Genomic DNA, 18,806 nt, shown 5'->3' with positions numbered 1-18,806 from the left:
TTGATGGCACACCCAGAGGACATCCCTAAGGCGCATAGGAAGTTCACCGCTATGGGTCTGCTTCTGGCCAAGCGGAGGGTGGCCAATGAGTGGGTCAGGGGGAGAGCTCCTAATTTCAGAGATTGGCTACAGGATTTTATATATAGTAAGGACCAACTAACAACCTATGCAGAACTGTTGCCAGCTACGTCCTGTCCCAGGGATATTTGGGAACCACCCGAATCATACCACCGGGAATGCAGTGAAAATGACCAGGAAACTCCACCACTGGTTACCAAGGAGAATGCCTCTGGAGTATAGCACAGCAAATTGTAGTATAGACTGTCTATAATGTTAGCATTGTGTATAGCTGAACTACGTGTGGTTTGTGTGGGGCACTGGACATTTCTAACAGAGAGGTATCTGTGCGACCCGAACGGGCTGAACGCTGGGAGGTGAGAGTGGGTTACTTCATAGAACTGTGCAGAAATGTATAAATCAAGCTGGTCCATATATGGGGGTTTTCATGCATGTAACTTCTTTCTGATATTTTTATGTGGCATGCAAAGACTTATTTATGCTGATTCTGTGGTTTATTTTGATGTTTGACAAAACATGATAAATAAAGTTATTAAAAAAAAGTATGGATTCAGCAGCTTGTTAAGAAAGAAAATAAGTTACTTACCTGTAACTGTAGTTCTCCAGTATTGGTATCTTTCATAGACTCACATGCTTGAATCATTCTCCGTCATCGAAGTGTAAGTCCCACGCTATAATATCAAAGCAATCATATTAATAGCATAGGGTACAATGGCACGAGGCCATGCCTATCTATGACCTTTTTAAAGAAAGGACCAAACTTAGTCTACAACCAATCAGTTTCTAGAAACTTCCCCACAGTGGTAAATTCCCTCAAATTTTCAAGCACAAGTGGGAATAAATATAATCCCAACTAATAAAGGGAGGCCTCTGGGGAGAGGGTGGGTTGCAGGCGAATCAATGAAAGATACCAATACTGGAGAACTACAGTTACAGATAAGTATCTTATTTTCTTCTCCAGTATTGGATCTTTCATAGATTCACATGCTTGAATCAGAATAGTTATCAGTAAACAAATACATATTAGCATACCATTATGCAAATATAGTCAATAGTTGTAACAAGCATCTTGAAAACAATAAATATAACAAGAGCGGATGGTGGGAAAAGAAATGCATAAAAAGAGGCACACCTTACTGAAATAGATGGCGCGACACAGCCTGTCCCACTGCCATATCAGTTTTATCTGTAGCATCCAGGCAACAATGCAGGGTAAAGGTATTCCTGGTGGACCATGTGGCTGCTCTGCAGATTTGCTGAATGGGCACACCAGCAAATAAAGCTGTGGACGTAGAAACAGCTTTTATTGATGAATGTGTAAGGCCAGACTTGGTAAACTGAAGAAGATAAGGTAAGATCTGTACTGGTGTTGCGAGGAATGGATGTAATTATTTTTCTTGACACCATATACAGAAACATTTCCACTTAAATTGATATGACTTATTCATGTAGTCTGCTCGCGCTTTAGAGAGTATTTCTATGCACTTGCAGGGGATATCTATTGGTCTGAGCTCATGGTAATCAGGATCCAGGCCGACAAGTGAAGAGAAGTCGTGTTGGGATGAAGTACTTAGCCCTTGTTCATGGATAGTAATGTCTGCATAGTAATGTTGGAGTAGACGTCAGTGGAATGTGATGTTGCTCAGAGAGAAGGAGAGGTTTCGTGTACCAGAACTGCAGAGGCCATTTTGGAGCAATGAGGATTAATCTGCATGAGAAACAGCCATAACATCGCATGCGTTGCATCACATGCTTTTACAACACGGTCGTTACCACGACCGCGTTGTTTCAATGCGAGCCATTACATCGCGAGTCGTTTCAATGACCTGCTGTAGGGGGCGCACTGGTGTTGGATCTACAATTCAACACCTTCCCTGCAGTTGCACAAACTGGAGTAGGAACAGTAAATTATACTATTCTTAAGTCCAGCGCGCCCCCTACAGCAAGTCGTTGAAACGACTGGCGACGTAATGGCTCACGTTGAGCATGCGATGTAAAGCATGCAATGCAGAGGTATATATTCATCTGCATGGTTCTCTCTTCATTTTTCCTAAGAATCCTTGGTATCAAAGGAATTAGGGGAAAAGTGTAAGCAAATATCTTTGGCCATCTGACAAAAAGGAATTTTCCTATGATCCTTTCTGGGGATGCCAGCTTGAATAGTAATGGCATTTCTTGTTTGTCTTGGTCACAAAAAGATTAAATTGCAGAGTGCCCCACCGAAGGAAAATGTGCTGTAGAACCAAAGGATCGAGTTCCCACTCGTGACAAGTGTTTGTTAGTCTGCTCAAAGTGTCCGCCAGCACATTGGATACTCCTGGGAAGTGTTTTGCCCTCAGTGTTACATTGTGTTGCAAGGCCCAATTCCAAATTGTGTGCGCCTTTTGAGATAAAAGCAACTGATTTTGTTCCTCCTTGTTTGTTTAGGTAGTGCATGCAAGTGGCATTGTCCGTATGGATAAGTACCCACAAGCCTGCAATCCTGGGGAGGAATGATAATAGTCCCAGAGCTATGGCCTTCAGTTCTAGAAGATTTATATGCATCCTTTTTTCAAGTTTTGTCCATTAGCCACTGACTGAGAGCTATGAAGGTGAGCGCCCCATCCCTCCAGGGACGCACCCATGTTGCTGACGAGTTCTGTTGCTTTAGAGAGAAAAGTTATCCCTTGAGAAATATTGGCTGATACTGTCAACCATCGCATAGCTTTTATCATTGTTGGGGTTATGAGTATCACATCGTCGAATGAGCCCAGGACTTGTAGCCACTATTTGTCTAGCGGTTCTTGTAGGGGACGCATATGAAGTTAGCAGTTTGGTATTAGAGGAATACAGGAGGAGCACATTCCCAGAAACGAACTGTAGAGTCGGACAGAAACTGACTTTCTTTTGCAAAGCTTTTGGGCCTGTATCCTGATCTTGGGCTGTCATTCTGGAGAGACAAAAGCTTTGCATGACTGGGTGTCTAAGACTGCTCCAAGAAACATTAATGTAGTTCTCGGGTTGAGAGTTGATTTCTGTAGATTTGGTATGAGACACAATTTTTTTTTATAACAAAAGGCATAGTGCAATGTCCGCTGTGGCTTGTTGGTAGGTTGGATCTTTTATTAGCCAATCGTCTAAATACGGGAAGACGTGAATTTCACTTAGCCATAGACGTGTTTCCACCAGGGCCATGCACTTTTCTAGGGGTTGATCGTAGTCCAAAAGGGAGCACTTTAAACTGAAAGTGTGTGCCGGCTACCAGGAAACTGAGGTATCTCTGAAAGTATGCATTTGAAGGTCCAGAGCTGTCATGTAGGGGGAACAACCTTTACAACGCAAATATTACAACGCACTACACTTACAACGCAATTTTTACAACGCAACATCCACTACAACGCACTGCATTACATCGCATGACACTACAACGCATTTTTAAAACCTACCCTTACAACGCATTCCATTACATCGCATACTACCTTTACAACGCATACCATTACAACGCATAATATTACATTAAAACCCCTACACTATCCAACACTTACCCTGATGTTGCACCCCCTGGAGTTAGAATAGTAATTTTTACCCCCATACTATCCAACACTTACTCTACTGTTGCACCCCCTGGAGTTAGAATAGTAATTTTTACCCCTATACTATCCAACACTTACCCTACTGTTGCACCCCCTGGAGTTAGAATAGTAATTTCTACCCCTATACTATCCAACACTTACCCTACTGTTGCACCCCCTGGAGTTAGAATAGTAATTTTTACCCCCATACTATCCAACACTTATTCTACTGTTGCACCCCCTGGAGTTAGAATAGTAATTTTTACCCCTATACTATCCAACACTTACCCTACTGTTGCACCCCCTGGAGTTAGAATAGTAATTTTTACCCCTATATTATCCAACACTTACCCTACTGTTGCACCCCCTGGAGTAAGAATAGTAATTTTTACCCCTATACTATCCAATACTTACCTTAAATGCAATGTAATATTATGCGTTGTAATGGTATGCGTTGTAAAGGTAGTATGCGATGTAATGGAATGCGTTGTAAAGGTAGTTTTTAAAAATGCGTTGTAGTGTCATGCGATGTAATGGAATGCGTTGTAGTGGATGTTGCGTTTAAAAAAATGCGTTGTAAGTGCATGCGTTGTAAAAGTATGCGTTGTAACGACATACATCCTCATGTAGTCCTCATGATTGCGAAGGTGTAAAACATCTTGTAGGGTGACCATCCATCATGACTGTTTTTTCAGGTATTTGTTCAAATGTCGAAGATCCAAGACGGGGCGCCAATCTCCAGATATTTTTCTAATAAGGAAGAAACGGGAATAGAAGCCTGTGCCCCGAGGAGAGTTTGGAACCTTCTCTATCGCCCCTTTTTTCCAGCATGACAGCGGCTTCCCTCAATAGCTCTTTCAGATGGGGAACAAACGTCCGTTTTGGATGCACATTCAATGGTTTGTTGACAAATTCAAGGGTATGCCCTTGAGCTATGTTGTATAGGACTCACTTGCCTGATGTTATCCTGAACCACTGGTGAATATAATGAGAAATTTGTCCTCCTAGTTGTTCCTTGGATTTGGGGAAGGTAGCCGGCTGAAAGGAAAGATCATTGTTTTCTATTAACTTTTCTTCTCCTGGTGGGAGGTTTTCCTCTAGTTGGCTGCTTGTAAGTCACTGCAGGTGGCTATCTCCACTGCGGCTCATATTACAGCCTGTATTGCCATTGATAAGGCTGATACTGCTGCCTATAATTTTGGAATCCTACTCTGTAAGAGAAGGAACTTCTCTCTCTGGCTCCTCAAAAGGGTTGTTTACGAAATTGCAATGTTCCCAGGGACATGGCGGTGTCAGTATCCGCCTTAATGGTTTGCAGAGTTTCATCAATGTGTTTCCGAACAATGCTTCCCCGTCATAGGGCATGTCCAGGATCTTCTTTTAGACTTCTAGTCTGTATGTTGTCTCTTTTAGCCAGCCACACCCGCAGAGGACAGCTGCTCCAGCCAGTTGTCGGAAACCTGTAGAAGATAAATCGACGGCACAGTAGATTATCTCTGAAGAAGCTTGTTCACCTTCTAGGAGAATCTTCCTGGCATCAGGCTTAGCATCCTCTGGCAGTAGGTCGATATACTGTGCCATATCAGACTACATTTGAATGTCAAATCTCCCTAGAATTGCCAGAGAATTTGTTGCGCTTACTGTAATTGCCAACATGCTGGAAAAACGTTTCCCAATCATATCCAGGTGACGCCCTTCCCTATCTGGTGATGTTGTGACATGGGTAGCAAGATTGTCTCTGCACTGCTGACAGAATCTGGCCTTGGCTGTCCATTAAGGCATGCGCGAGCCTTGTATTTGTTATCTAATCTGGGCATAACCGCTGTCTCCGTGGCTGGATTATTCAATTATTAAAACTCCTTCCTCCCATATAAAATCTACAATGGGAATAGCCCGTACTGGTTTTTTAATTGGTTAAATCGTAAAGAAAACAGACTGCCTGTTTGTTAGTGAAAGGCAAGTGAAAATGCTTTGCCGCTCTTTCCATTTTTTTTTAAAACACATTTTATTGAGGTATAAAAACATAGGCACAGTGAAGAACTCAAATAGGGCTGTAAATGTATAAATTTAAAATCAAAATCAGCACTTAGCAGGATAATACATTTCCACATTATATCATAACTCATCGCTTTGCCGCTCTTTCCATGATGTTATGGAAACCTCCAATATTGTCTGGAGGTGCAACCGAGCGAGATGGCGTAGTTATCAGATAGTCATCCCACTCATTAATAGTGGAGGCGCAATCCCTGATATCTCCCTCTTCTTCCTCTTGATCACCCTCCGAAGCATCAGGGTCATGTGCAGGGGGATCCATCAGTGGCAATGACGATAGAGGAGTACCTGAAATTTGTAATGTGGACGGCCTTGGAGGTGGCATTTTTGTGAAGAATGCATTGCATTGATGGTTGAAGTCGAAAGGTAGGTGTAGAAGAAAAAGGTTCTGGGAACTGTTTATAATAATACTGTAACATTCCTTAGAGATTGGTTACTAAGTCCAAAGGCATTGGGATAGAACTTTCTTGAGGATCTTGAAGCATATATTCAAGACATTGTTGCTAATCTCCCTCATAGTGTTGATCATCCTCGTCTTCAAAGTCCTGATATTTTACAATTAGTCCCGAAGGACTATGAGCTGCTCTAAAGAGACTTTCATCTTCAGATTCTTCCTCCAGTAGCAGAGCTGGTGAAAAAGGCAAAACTTTGCTTGGTGATGTGTGAACTGGAAGAATCCCATCAACACTGGGTTTGTCAGTATATGAAAGAAGTGATACTGGATACTGGCACAAGAGGTGTTAAAGGTGCTGAGGATGACAAATTCTGGACCTCCTTCGATGATAAAATCAGTGCTCTGTGAGGATATTTGTGTTTTTCCAGGCAAAACAGGTTTTTTTTACTGAACTGCCTCCGACAAGATTGTTGTCGACGGTGCTGTCGTCGACGGGAGCTCCGTTGACTGAGCTTCCTTTAAGATGTACATCGAAATGGAAGTCTTCGTCAACGGAGCAGAACCCATAATCATCGACGAGCGCTCAGATGAATGGTTTGTCGACGGAGATGGAGACAGAATAATAGACTTTGGTATCCTTGTTGTCAACAATCTATATGTCACTTTGGTTGTCGAAGCTGTCAGATACCATGTTATTTTTAATGGCGATGCCGCCCTAGTGAATGTAGGCGTTAGCGTCGGCGAGAGCATCATCGAAAGTGTCGGCGGCTGCAGCATAAAAGATGGAAAATCTTTATTTTTTCAGCAGGAGTAGATCCTGTCATCAACGGAAGGGATTTAGAAGACCTTTTGGCGGATATTTGTTTTTCAGATGGAGTAGAGGCTCTGGAGGAACCTCTGAAGAAGGTCTATGATGTAATTTCTCCTGATATTTGATCAGGTGTCTCATGGTGTATTTTCTAGAGGACCTTTTTAGGGTGTTCAGAAGGCTCTTCATCAGAGGATCTATCCCTTTAGTGATTTGCCAGATGTAAAAGAATCATCGCTCTCTCCCTAAAACACAGTGTTGTCTTTCGATTTAATCCTCTGGAGTCACAACAGAAGTCTAACTCCAAGGAAGATAATAGCCAAAAAAGGAGACGATATGTTTGCATATCCGGTTTGCAACCTACTAGCAGATTGGACTGGGGAGAGGGACTTAGCCAAGGGATGGGTTGTTTGAGCCAGAGGACATAGCAGTAGCGGAGGATTGCATCAGCAATGAAGGAGGAAACCCCAGTTGGAACTTCCTCTACATATAGCAATGCCTCACAAGATGGGAGCACTATTATGAGGAGAAACACGTAGAATCACCTTGAATGAGAGTGTACCAATTAAAGAAGAAGGGCGCAGTGGGAATTGTATATGTGCCATGGGCCCAGATGAACAAAGAGGGGTTGAGAACTAAGTTATCGTCATTGCTGGATGGGGTAGGAAAATGGATTACATGCTTCAAGAAAAGCACTACAGGTATCAACCTAGCGATAGGTGACATTAAGAGCCTGGTAAGTAGCCTAATTGGGGAGCAGACAAACACGGTGTTCGCCCAAGCTCGCATTCCAGCAATCACGCTAAAAAATACCCAGCATGACGGAAGCCGCAATTAATATGCACAGGCACCAGATATGGACTGCCCTGAGAGATATATTCCCTGCCTGTCCAGATGTAGGCAGGCTAATGGCAGAGGTCAAGAAGCCAGAGGAAAGCATAAACTATTTCCTAAATAGAGTGGGGGAAAGATGGGGACAGGAAGCAGGACAGCCATTAAACCAACACAGGCCGAAAAGTCACATTTTTCTATAATATTTTGAAGGGTTACCCACCGACATACAGAGCAGGCCGGACAGCTTAGTTGGTTTAGATACCAAACCCTGACAAGAAATGCAAGCTCATATACTCCACTACTATAAGAAAAAGCAAGCTAAGGATAGAGAGAGAGAGAAAAAGGACAGAAAGAAGCAGAGGTAGAACCAGGGTACCACCACATTATCACTGCAAAGCAATTGGGAATGAATGGGCTTGGGAAAAACAGCTGTAGGCACAATATCACAGAAGGCGTCGGAAACAATGGGAGTACCACCGCAGAGTTTTAAAAGGATGAAGCAAGTAGTACAGGGATCCGAGGAAGTATTACATAGTGGACAGAGAGAAACAGCCAGACATTACAGAACTCCCAGTGGCAAGACATGGCCATTGCACCTCTTCAGTTCGCAGGAGAAAATAAGGCATGAGGATAACAATGGTCGGCCCAGTTTCGGGTACATGTGGAGCACACACACAAACACACATGGCCGGTACTATCAATCATGCACCAATCTGAAGAAGAATCTACAGTAACAGTACTCATAAAAACACACACTTTATAGCTTCCTGATAGACACAGGGCAACAAAGTTGTGCCTACGGGGGGGGATAGTTCCTTTATCAAGAGACACTATGGAAACTCAGGGTTTTTCAAGTCAATGATGAGGGATCCTTTCACAAAAACCCTAGAATTGGACTTAGGAGGTAGTCGCATGAAGGTGCAGCTGTAGTATCATCCCTCATCCCCAACTAATCTATTGGGATGAGAGTTAATGGCCAAACTAAACATGACTATTCAATTCTCTGAGGACGAGACTATGACCTGCTCCACCCCTGGGGTTTCACCCCAAGACGCATGTCATTAAAATGCCCCCACAGCACAGGTGAACCAATGAGAGTGTTACCTGCTAATCAGTCTGCATTCACCAAGGCAGCTTTACCGATTGTAGCAAACACATCGCAACTGTTGGGTTTGAAGTTGCAACTGCCCAACCAATTCATATTCCGCCGGGCGGGACACCATGACAGGGAATCCCAAAATAAAATTGTTTCTCTGCGTAGAGTCAGTGGAAACACAGACTGCTTATGGGAGCTTCCTGGGCACCAACCAAACAGACGTGATGTGGTCGTGTATCATCTTTGTAATACCTGGCCTTAGTGTACGAGAGGTAACAGTTGACCAGCTGTTCGACGAGTGCTCAGCAACTTATTTATTTATTTAAAGGTTTTATACAGCGCTGGCTAGACCCGGAGGTATCAGAGCGCTTTACATGAGTATCAGACAATAATTGCAGGTTACATCTTTACAAAGGTTACACAGTTATTAGAGCTTGGCAACATAGAGACAAATAAGTTTGAGACAAACAAAAAGGAACATATAGGTAAGGGAAAAAGCAGGCAAGGGGAGAGATTCCGGGGAGAGGGGGTAAGAGCAGGGACAGTAGACGGAAAGAGGAGGGGAGGGTGAGAGAGACAGCATGGCAAGATGAGGGGAGGGTGACGGGGACACAAACCGGTAGACGAGTCAAAGCTGCGCCCAATGTCCAGTAAGCTGTGATCCCAGGGGGAGTGGTATCATTTCCCCATCTCTATTGCGAGAGGCTCCCTAAGCGCAGTGGACTCTCTCAGAGGGGTCTCTGAGACTCCAAGGCCTACTTACTGGATCTTTCCCCAAAAAGGGGAGAGGGAGTGCTTTGGCAAGGGGTGCCATACCATACCTCAAATGTGAGTGGCTCCCTTGGCGCTGTGGACTCTCTCAGCGGGTACGCTGAGACTCCAGCGTATATATCTTGGATCCTTCCCCAACAAGGGGAGAAGGAGTGCTTAGTCAAAGGGCACAAAAGGACATGGGGCTAGGCGGTGTAGCGGGCAAGGGGAAAGATTCAGGTGAGAGGGGATAGGAGCAAAGGAAGTAGACAAAGAGCGAAAGAATGCTGAATGGGAACAGATAGATAGATAGGAGACAAGGAAAAAGCAGAGTAACAGAAATACGATGGGAGGGGGTGGGTGAGACAGGGAGACTGGGAGAAAAACTATGCACAAAGTCCGGCTGGGTAGGTGATGGTCAGGGACTGATAGATGGGGGTAGGGAATGCAGGTAGGAAAACAAAATGGGAGGCAAGGAAAACAATGTCCGATGCCCGGCTGGGTAGGTGCCGGCTGAGGGGTGGACCAGAGCCAAACTCCTCTATAGCTGCATATGACAGCTCCACCGGGCATCAGCCAAAGTAGCTTGGGAACCGCGGTATTATTTGCAAAGTTGTATATAGCACTGGCTAGACCCGGAGGTATCAGAGCGCTTTACATGAGGCTTATGGGGAGTGAAGAGGTAGAGGAGGAGTGGTAAACGGGGGTAGGGAACTTCATAAGTTATTTTTGACAACCCGATCGAGGTTAGGCTAGAACTACGAAAAAGGTCTCAGAACCAATGGCAGTACTGAGAACCTTCCAGGAGCAGAACTTGTCAAAAGTGCTGTCAAAAGTGTGGGCAAAAGGGTCGTATGACGTGGGTTTCATCAATACCACCAAACCTGTGAAAATAACGTTTTCACGGGCTACCCTACCCAGAGTGTGCCAATGCCCACTCTCTAGAGAAGCTGACATGGGCATAGTGCCCACAATTCAGGCTCTAATTGATTAAGGGGTCCTCTGCGTGAGAGTATCCCCTGTAGTACTCCAATTTTCTCAGAAAAAAGAGTAAAGGGGGAAAGTGGCGCTTGGTACAAGACCTACTCCCCCTCAGTGACATCGTGGTCCCAGAGTTCCCTATAGTACAAGACCCCTTCATCATCTTAACCAATATAGTGGCGGATGCAAATTACTTTTCTGCACTCAATATAAAAAATGCATTATTTCGCTTCCTGCTACAACCCGATAGTCAGTACCTGATCGAATATACATTTGGAGGGATTCAGCTGCTATTCTGGAGATTGCCACAAGGGTAGTGCGAACCCCCAAGTAACTTTAATCGAACACTGAGATGGGATCTCGCTAACTTCCAGTCGAACAGCACCCTGAAACAATATGCAGATGACATCCTGATATGTAGCTTCTCTGAAGCAATATGTTGTCAGTACACGATAACCTTCTTCATTGCACTAGGCGAGAAGGCATACAAAGTGGAGAAAGGCAAGGTGCAATATGTACAGCAGGTTAGCTATCTAGCTTAAATAATTTCAGGGGCCGGTTGACGGGTCACCCCAGAATGTGCATACTCTATTATGGATATGCCACCACCACAAACTAAGAAGAGCATGCAACATTTTTTGGGCCTTTGCAATTACCTTCGGCAGTGGGTCTTTGATTATAGCACGCTCATCGCCCTCTTACTCGAGGCTATGAAAAGGACAAAAACTGGCTGCAAGAAACTAAAGTGAACACCCAAAAAGCACAATACTTTCTGTAACCTCAAAACCGCGAAAACGCGCTCACTTGTGCTAGGGACACCTGACTATAATGAGGAGTTCTTCTCATTATCCACAGTGACGGATGAGTCATGTCCGCAGTCTTGACGAAGAAATATCAATTGGGGCAAAAATCCCTTGCATACTACAGCGGCCACCTAGACTCAGTTATGCAAGGTCACGTTCCATGCAGGCAAGCTCTGGCAGCAGCAGATTTTGCCATTGATAAAAGAACTTTCCTTACTTTGTGATGGGGGCACCGCTGTCACTGTATGTAGAACATTCTGTGTTTGCGGTCATACAAAAGGTAAAAGCATGCGGACTATGCAACGGGTTTCAGGTTACAAACTGATGCTCTTGAGATCGTCACTAAAAATAATACAATGTCACCTGGTGAACCTAGCCACTATCATAGCCCATGAAGTACAGGTGGGAGAGGAGATTCCAGACTGTCCAACATACACCCCCGATGGGATAAACCAGGCAGAGGAGGATCCAATCCCAGACAATTAGACACTGTTCGTGGACGGGTCCTTTGTTATAGATCAGGAAACAGGGGTAAGACACACAGTTGCAGCGGTAGTGGCAGCTCGTAGCCACGCACCTTCGGAAATACTAAAAGTCACGGCGCAGCTAACCCTCCTACCACACCTCTCAGGACAGGCAGCAGAGGTAATATAGTTAACTGAAGCTCTCATCCAAAGCATGGGGATGACAATAACAATTTACTCTGATTCAGCCTAGGTCACCATCACAGTGAATTTGAGCATTGAGAGGGGGAAATTGCAAGGATTCCTGAAATCGGATAGTATACCCGTCATGCCCAAGGACCTCCTTGAACTACAAATTAATGCATTGACCATACCTAAATGCGTAGCCATAGTAAAGTGTGCCACACATACTGGGAGCAAGGACTTTTAATCACTAAGAAATGCAATAGCCAACCATATGGAGTAGAAGGCAGCTTACGGAGCGGTTGGGGAAACACACGTACTCCCCGTACAGCATGCAGGAGATTGTACCCACTCAGGACAGACCATACACAGAGACAGCAAAATTATATCTGAGGGAGTTGCAAGAAACAGCATTACCACATGAGAAAGAGTTGTGGGAATCCAGGGGCTGCACACGGACAGGACACAACTTCACATATCGACACACACCCACGGGAAAGCCAGTCATGTCTCAGGGCTTATAAACATAGCGCTGCCCCAATTGACACTTCCAGCATACACTGCAAAAGAAAATATTTTGGTGAAACTTCAGATGAATTGGTTTATCTCCAACACTGCAGAAGCAGTAGCAATGTGCTTAAATGAGTGCACCATTTGGCAATTGTACTCACCTAAACCCAAACTCAAGGTCATAGTTTCTTCTATTCCTAGACCTTTTAAGACACTGCACATCAACTTCACTGACATGATCTACTGATGTTCCTATTACAGGTATTTGATTGTAGTTGTTTGTCCATACTCTGGATGGATCAAAGCGGGCCCTTGCGTGCATTGTGATGCCACAGCTGTGGCAAACTTCCTGCTGAGGAAAGTAATACCAAGGTGGGGGGGCCCGACCTTATCTGATAAGATGATGGGAAACACTTTGTCAACATAATGTTCGACAACATCTGTACCCTGCTAAGAATCACGCTTAGAATAGCATCAGCTCATCATCCCCAAAGTAAGAGCATTGTAGAAAGGGTTATTATAAAATAAAATCAGTAAAAATTGTGCTACCATGAAGATGAAATGGCTACACTGTCCACCACTAGGCTTGTTTGCACTGTGAAACACACCTCTCAGCAATCACTAGCTCATACCACACCAGTTCGCAACTGGTAGACTGATGGGGACGCCCATCAACTACGACCAGGTTAAGTGCTGTGGCTAGCTCCAAAGCATTAGGAGATGAACTGCATATCTATCAGAATTAAGGAAAACTGCTAGGCTCTTATCCAAACAGGTCAGACACAGAACATCTAAGTGCACCAATGCTAAACTGCCATATCCAACACCTCCTGGACAAGAGGTGTACGTTCGGAACTTTGTGAGAAAATGGAAGCAGGCTATGTTCAAAGGGCCCTACCAGGTGGTCTTTTTAACACCCACGGCTCTCAAGGTGGAGGGAAAAGGTGCGTGGATCCACCTCTCCAATGTGCGGTTGAACCCTTCCAAGACGTAATCTCCATGAACTAAAACTGTGAACTTTCATGAACTGGTCAGAAGGAACACAGCAACCAGAGTAGCGTTGACGACTCCCAGGGGACACCTACCAAAAACTGCATTGTCGCAACGAAAGTTATGTATATTTATATAGTAATGACTGATCTGTCTAATATGAATAATCCCACACTTGAGTACTACAGTGGAACTGCAGAGTCAAAAGAAGTTTACTAAAAGGAAACTACAGCACCTGCGTAGGGATCTCTCATACGTAACCTACAATTACACCAAACAGAACAGCAGCATCCCACATGCACTGCATAGCGTCCTTTTGCATAACACATGGTACCAACACATGACCAAAGTCGACTCCCAGGCGTCAGCCAGGTAATGTCTGATGGATTACTACTGGCAGTGTGGCAAGCATGACTACACTCAGCCTCTTCCCGGATGGAGGGGACTGTGATCTCTGGTCACCATGTACACCCCGACCCAAGTCATTCCTGGAGCAGAGCTCTCAGAATTGTACCAGCGCCCATTAAGGAAAAAGATAACCTTGATTCACCAAGCTCGTGAACAGAAAGCTGCAGACTATTTTGACTGGGTACAATTCAAAGACATTCCAGAAGAATTTAGACTGTTCACAGAAGCGCAGCTGGGCTTATGGGGGGGGGGGGGTTGATACCCTTATTTGCACTGCAATCAAAAGTTAATGTCTTCTGGTTACAAATAACCCGGTGGGAGATGCTCAAAATGATGAACAGCATTGAACTCTGCCTCAATTCTATCAAAGAAGAAATGCGAGCATTCTGCCTCATGGTAATGCAGCACTGATACATACAGGACTTAATGAGCACAATGTAGTAAAGGGTTTGTTCCAAGATAAGCTTGCTGCATGTTCATTCCAGGGAATGGCAAGGACAATGGGACACTGACGTTTGCCATTCAAACAATGCACAATCTAAAAAGAAGCATGCGCGAAGGACAATGGTCAAGGGAGATTGCCCCAATAGAGCACACATGGCCAGAGGGGATACACACGCTCCTAAAGCGCCATAAAAAGTCAGATGCTACATGAGTCAAACCGCCTAGACCTCCGAACCTGACACACCAGTCACCGTTGAAAGCTGCAAAGAAGTAGCTAACTACTTCATTGAGAAAGTTGCGAAAATTGGACAATCTCTTTTCCACAATACTAGTATGACATCTCTGCCCACCTGTATCAATGGCACCTCGGTCACCACTGAAACCTCGCACCATGTTTTAACCAAAGACCAGTATGACTAAATGAACCTGAAATCAGTCATGATCGCCAACAAACAAAAAACAATGTTCTGTGGACAGACTTCAAACTCATGACTGAAAGTCTTCACGATAATCGCAAACTTGAAGCCACATCCGACACTTCGGATCCACTGCCCTCCACCCTAGTAAAGAACCTCAACCACATCATCTTCCCGTTTTGGGCCAAAATCATCAACGCCTCTCTTTCATCAGGCTGTGTTCCTGAATCCCTCCAAGTAGGCCAATTCAAACCCATTCTCAAAAAAACAGGAGCAGACCCCAATGACCTGAAAAACCTCAGACCAATTACCAACCTTCCCTTCCTCGCCAAAAAGCTGGAGAAGTGTGTCCTCCTTCAGCTCAACCGACACACAGAGGAATTCAACCTCCACAACACTTTCCAAATGGGATTCAGGAAAGGCTGTAGCACCAAAATCACCATGCTCAATATTTGCAATTACATCCACAGATCCTTGGATGAAGACGACGCCTGTCTCCTAATCCTACTTGACTTGTCTGCGGCATTAGATACAGTAAATCTTCCAGATTTACTTGAAACTCTAAAATACTACACGGGTGTCAATGGAACAGTCCTGAGCTGGTTCATGGCCTATCTGCAACATCACTGTCATCAAATTAAAATCAACAGCGGTCTGTCCAAACCTACTCGAGTTAACCAAGGCATACCGTAACGCTCTATCCTCTCTCAAGCACTTTTTAACCTCTTCACGGAACCCCTTACTGTCATTTTGAACCAAGCAGGGTTTTTATATATCACCTATATGCCGACGACACACAACTCTACTTCAAAATAAAATCACCCTGTGACCTCCAACATCTGAACACCACACTATTAAGATACAAGCATGGCTAAAAACCAACCACCTTAAACTGAACCCCCAAAAGACAGAACTAATACTCCTCTCCCCCAAAAACAATTCCTTACCTAGTCAAGAATTGATCAAGAATATTGACGTGCTTAACTGCTCTCTTTCAAACTCAGTTAAGTCCCTGGGCATCACCTTGGACAACAACATGTCGAGGAAGGTGCACATTAACAACCCAGCTAAAAGAGCACTCTGCACACTCAGACACCTCAAGAAAATAAAACCATTTATCGCCCAGGTGATCTAAAGACTGTAGTGTAATCTCTGAGCATCTCAAAACTTGACTACGGAAATTCCCTCCTTACAGGAACGCCTGAATGTCAACTTGTGCCCCTTACAGCAGTTCTCAACGCAGCTGGTAGACTCCTCACAGGAATTAAAAGATTAATTCACATCTCTTCTGCCCTCAAGAGTCTTAACTGGATTCCCATCGAAAAAAGATGCAACTTCAAAACAGCCTGCATCACCCACAAAGCCCTTCATAAAAATAAAAAAAACTACTTAGAAACCAAAATCTTGAGAACAGGAAGAGCCCAGGCACAGAGAAGCTCCAACACTCTTCGTCGCATCCCTCCTAACCTAAAGAAGAAATCATCCCAGATCAGAAAATGCTCCTCAGATCTGTAACTCACTCCCCAAGGATCTCCACTGCAACCCCTCTTTTCCTTCCTTCAAACGAGACCTCAAACTTCTACTTCTCAACAACTACTGCAGCACATGCACAAGTTGCTTTAAGTTTCCCTCATTGACTTGCTCCTTCAAGACCCACCTGACTCTTTCAGTCTCCTATATTGTCCTCAATGGAATTTCTCAATGCATCCTTGTATTATACTGTTGTGATATTATAACCGCCTAATGATGTATTGCTCTTTTCTTTGACTCTTATGAATCTACTCGTGTATATCTTGTAAATATAATCACACAAAATGTAAGAAAATAAGCTACTTACCTGTAACTATGGTTATCCAGTATTGGTATCTTTCATGGATTCACATGCTTGAATAATTCCCTGTTGTCAAGAGAGGAGTCACACAGTAAAATAATCAAGCAGTATTTATTATATATCATATGCTATAATGGAACTGGGCCATATTATTGATAGTCTATTTATGTCTTTTTTTTAAAAAAAGGAACAAATGTTGACCACAGCCAATCAGCTATCAGCACCCTCTAGGACAATCTCAGCAGTGGCAGATTCCCTCAGATTTTCTAAGCACAAGTGGGAACTAAGAACCCCATAATACCAAAAGAGAAGCCTCTACGGGGAAGAGGGTGGGTTGCGTGTGGATCTATAAACAATACCAATACTGGCAAACCGTAGTTACAGGTAAGTAACTTATTTTCTTATCTAGTATTGGGGTATCTTTCATAAATTCACATGCTTGAATCAAAATAGCAAGCAGGACCCAAAACATCCAGCAAAAAGAGCTGCTGATGTGGAGACTGCCCTGGTGGAATGTGCCATTGCTTTTCTAGTTAAGGGCTTGTTAGCTTAGTCATGGCAGAACTATACTGCTGAAGAGACCCATCTGACAACAATGACCTTCGTAACTGCTGTTCCTTCTCGGCCCTGTGCGTTAGCTACCAGTAGCTGATGAGTCTTTCTTATGTCTTTAGTGCTTTGCAGGTAGAATTTGAGACATCTTTTTACATCTAGCCAAGCATTTGGGAAGAAAGACTTAAGTATGACTGGTTTATTAAGGTGGAACTTTCGAAGAAAAGTTGTGTTTGTCCGCAGAGCCACATAGTTTTCTGTGAAATGAAGAAATGGCTCTTTTTGGTAAAAGCCTGGATCTCGCAAACTATCCTTGTGGAAGTCAGGGGAAGAGCCACCTTCCAAGTTAGAAATGTAAGCTCAGCTTTGTGAACTGGTTCAAAGGGCGGTCTCATCTATTGCGCGAGGACCAAGTTGAGCTTCCATTCCGAAGGGGGTTCTCACACCGGAGAGAACGCATGGAAAAGCCCCTTCATAAATTGCTTTACTAGACTGGAGGCACAGAGAGACAGAACTTGAGGAGATTTCCTATGCCGGAAATCGAGGCGAGGTGCACCTCCTTCACTAACGAAAATTAGAGACATGATTTTTCTAAGGAGAGGAGATATGGCAAAATCTGTTACGGAGACGCTGGTAATGAGAGAAAGTTGTTCCTCTGGCACCAGCAGCAAAACCGCTTCCAATTTAGGTGGTACGTCTTATTAGCAATTTCAGCTCTGGATTTTGCAATTATATTCCTGAACGCCTGTGAGATATTCATGTCACTGAACTCTAAGAACTCAGGAGCCATACATGCAGATGAAGAGACTCTAGGTCTGGGTGACATACTTGGCTCTTGTCTCTGGTTGGGAGAGATGGAGATGGTTGTAGGCGTACAAGCTTCGAATCCGACAACAGAATTTCCAGGAACCAGTGCTGCCTGGGCCATCGTGATGCCATCAGGATCAAACGACAGCCTTACATTTTATTCTTGGTCAGTACCCTGGGGATTAATGGGATGGGGGAAAAGTGTAAGCATATATCCCGGATCATCGCATTAAAAGGGCATTCGCCCACGACCCTGAGAGAGGAAACCTGCTGTCATGGGACTGGCATTTGTTGTTCACTCTTGTGGCGAAGAGGTGTAAAGCTGGGTTTCCCCACATCCAAAGCACCTTGTCAAGCAGAATCTGTTACAACTCCCATTCGTGGCACCTGGACTGCATTCTGCTTAACGTATCTGTCAGTGTACTGTGCAACCCTTGGACATGTTCGGCTCTGAGCTAGATTCTGTGTTGCCTCGTCCAGTCCCACAGCTCCTGCGCTTTCTGTGATAGCAGGATGGAATTAGTTCCCCCTTGTTTGTTTACGTAGTACATGCTGGTCGTATTGTCCGTACAAACCAGCACGGAGGAACCTGCTATCATTGGCAAAAAAGCCTGAAGAGATAGAAAAATGGCTTTGAGCTCTAGCCTGTTGATGTGTTGTTGTCTTTGCGCAGTGAACCCTGTGCCCTGTATTTATAATTCCTGCAGATGGCCACCCCAGCCATCCATAGAAGCGTCTGCCATCAGAATGAAATTTGGGATGGTTTGGAGGAAAGTAATGCCCTTTGAGAGATTTGGTCCGTGAAACCACAATTGCAGGGTCTCTTTCGTGTGTGTTGTGATCTGTAATACATC

The 18,806-nt window shown here is 44.3% G+C and overlaps 1 protein-coding gene across 2 annotated transcripts in view; it reads right to left on the bottom strand.

The window, feature by feature from the left end:
• The window catches only part of SHCBP1L (SHC binding and spindle associated 1 like), a 1,698,124-nt gene that overhangs the window by 1,105,516 nt on the left and 573,802 nt on the right, over nt 1-18,806 (bottom strand). The window lies entirely within an intron of this gene.

This window comes from Triturus cristatus, chromosome 4_2 (assembly GCF_964204655.1).
Source record: "Triturus cristatus chromosome 4_2, aTriCri1.1, whole genome shotgun sequence".
In the NCBI taxonomy this organism is placed as follows: Eukaryota; Metazoa; Chordata; class Amphibia; order Caudata; family Salamandridae; genus Triturus; species Triturus cristatus.
This window is presented reverse-complemented; position numbering and strand designations above follow the sequence as displayed.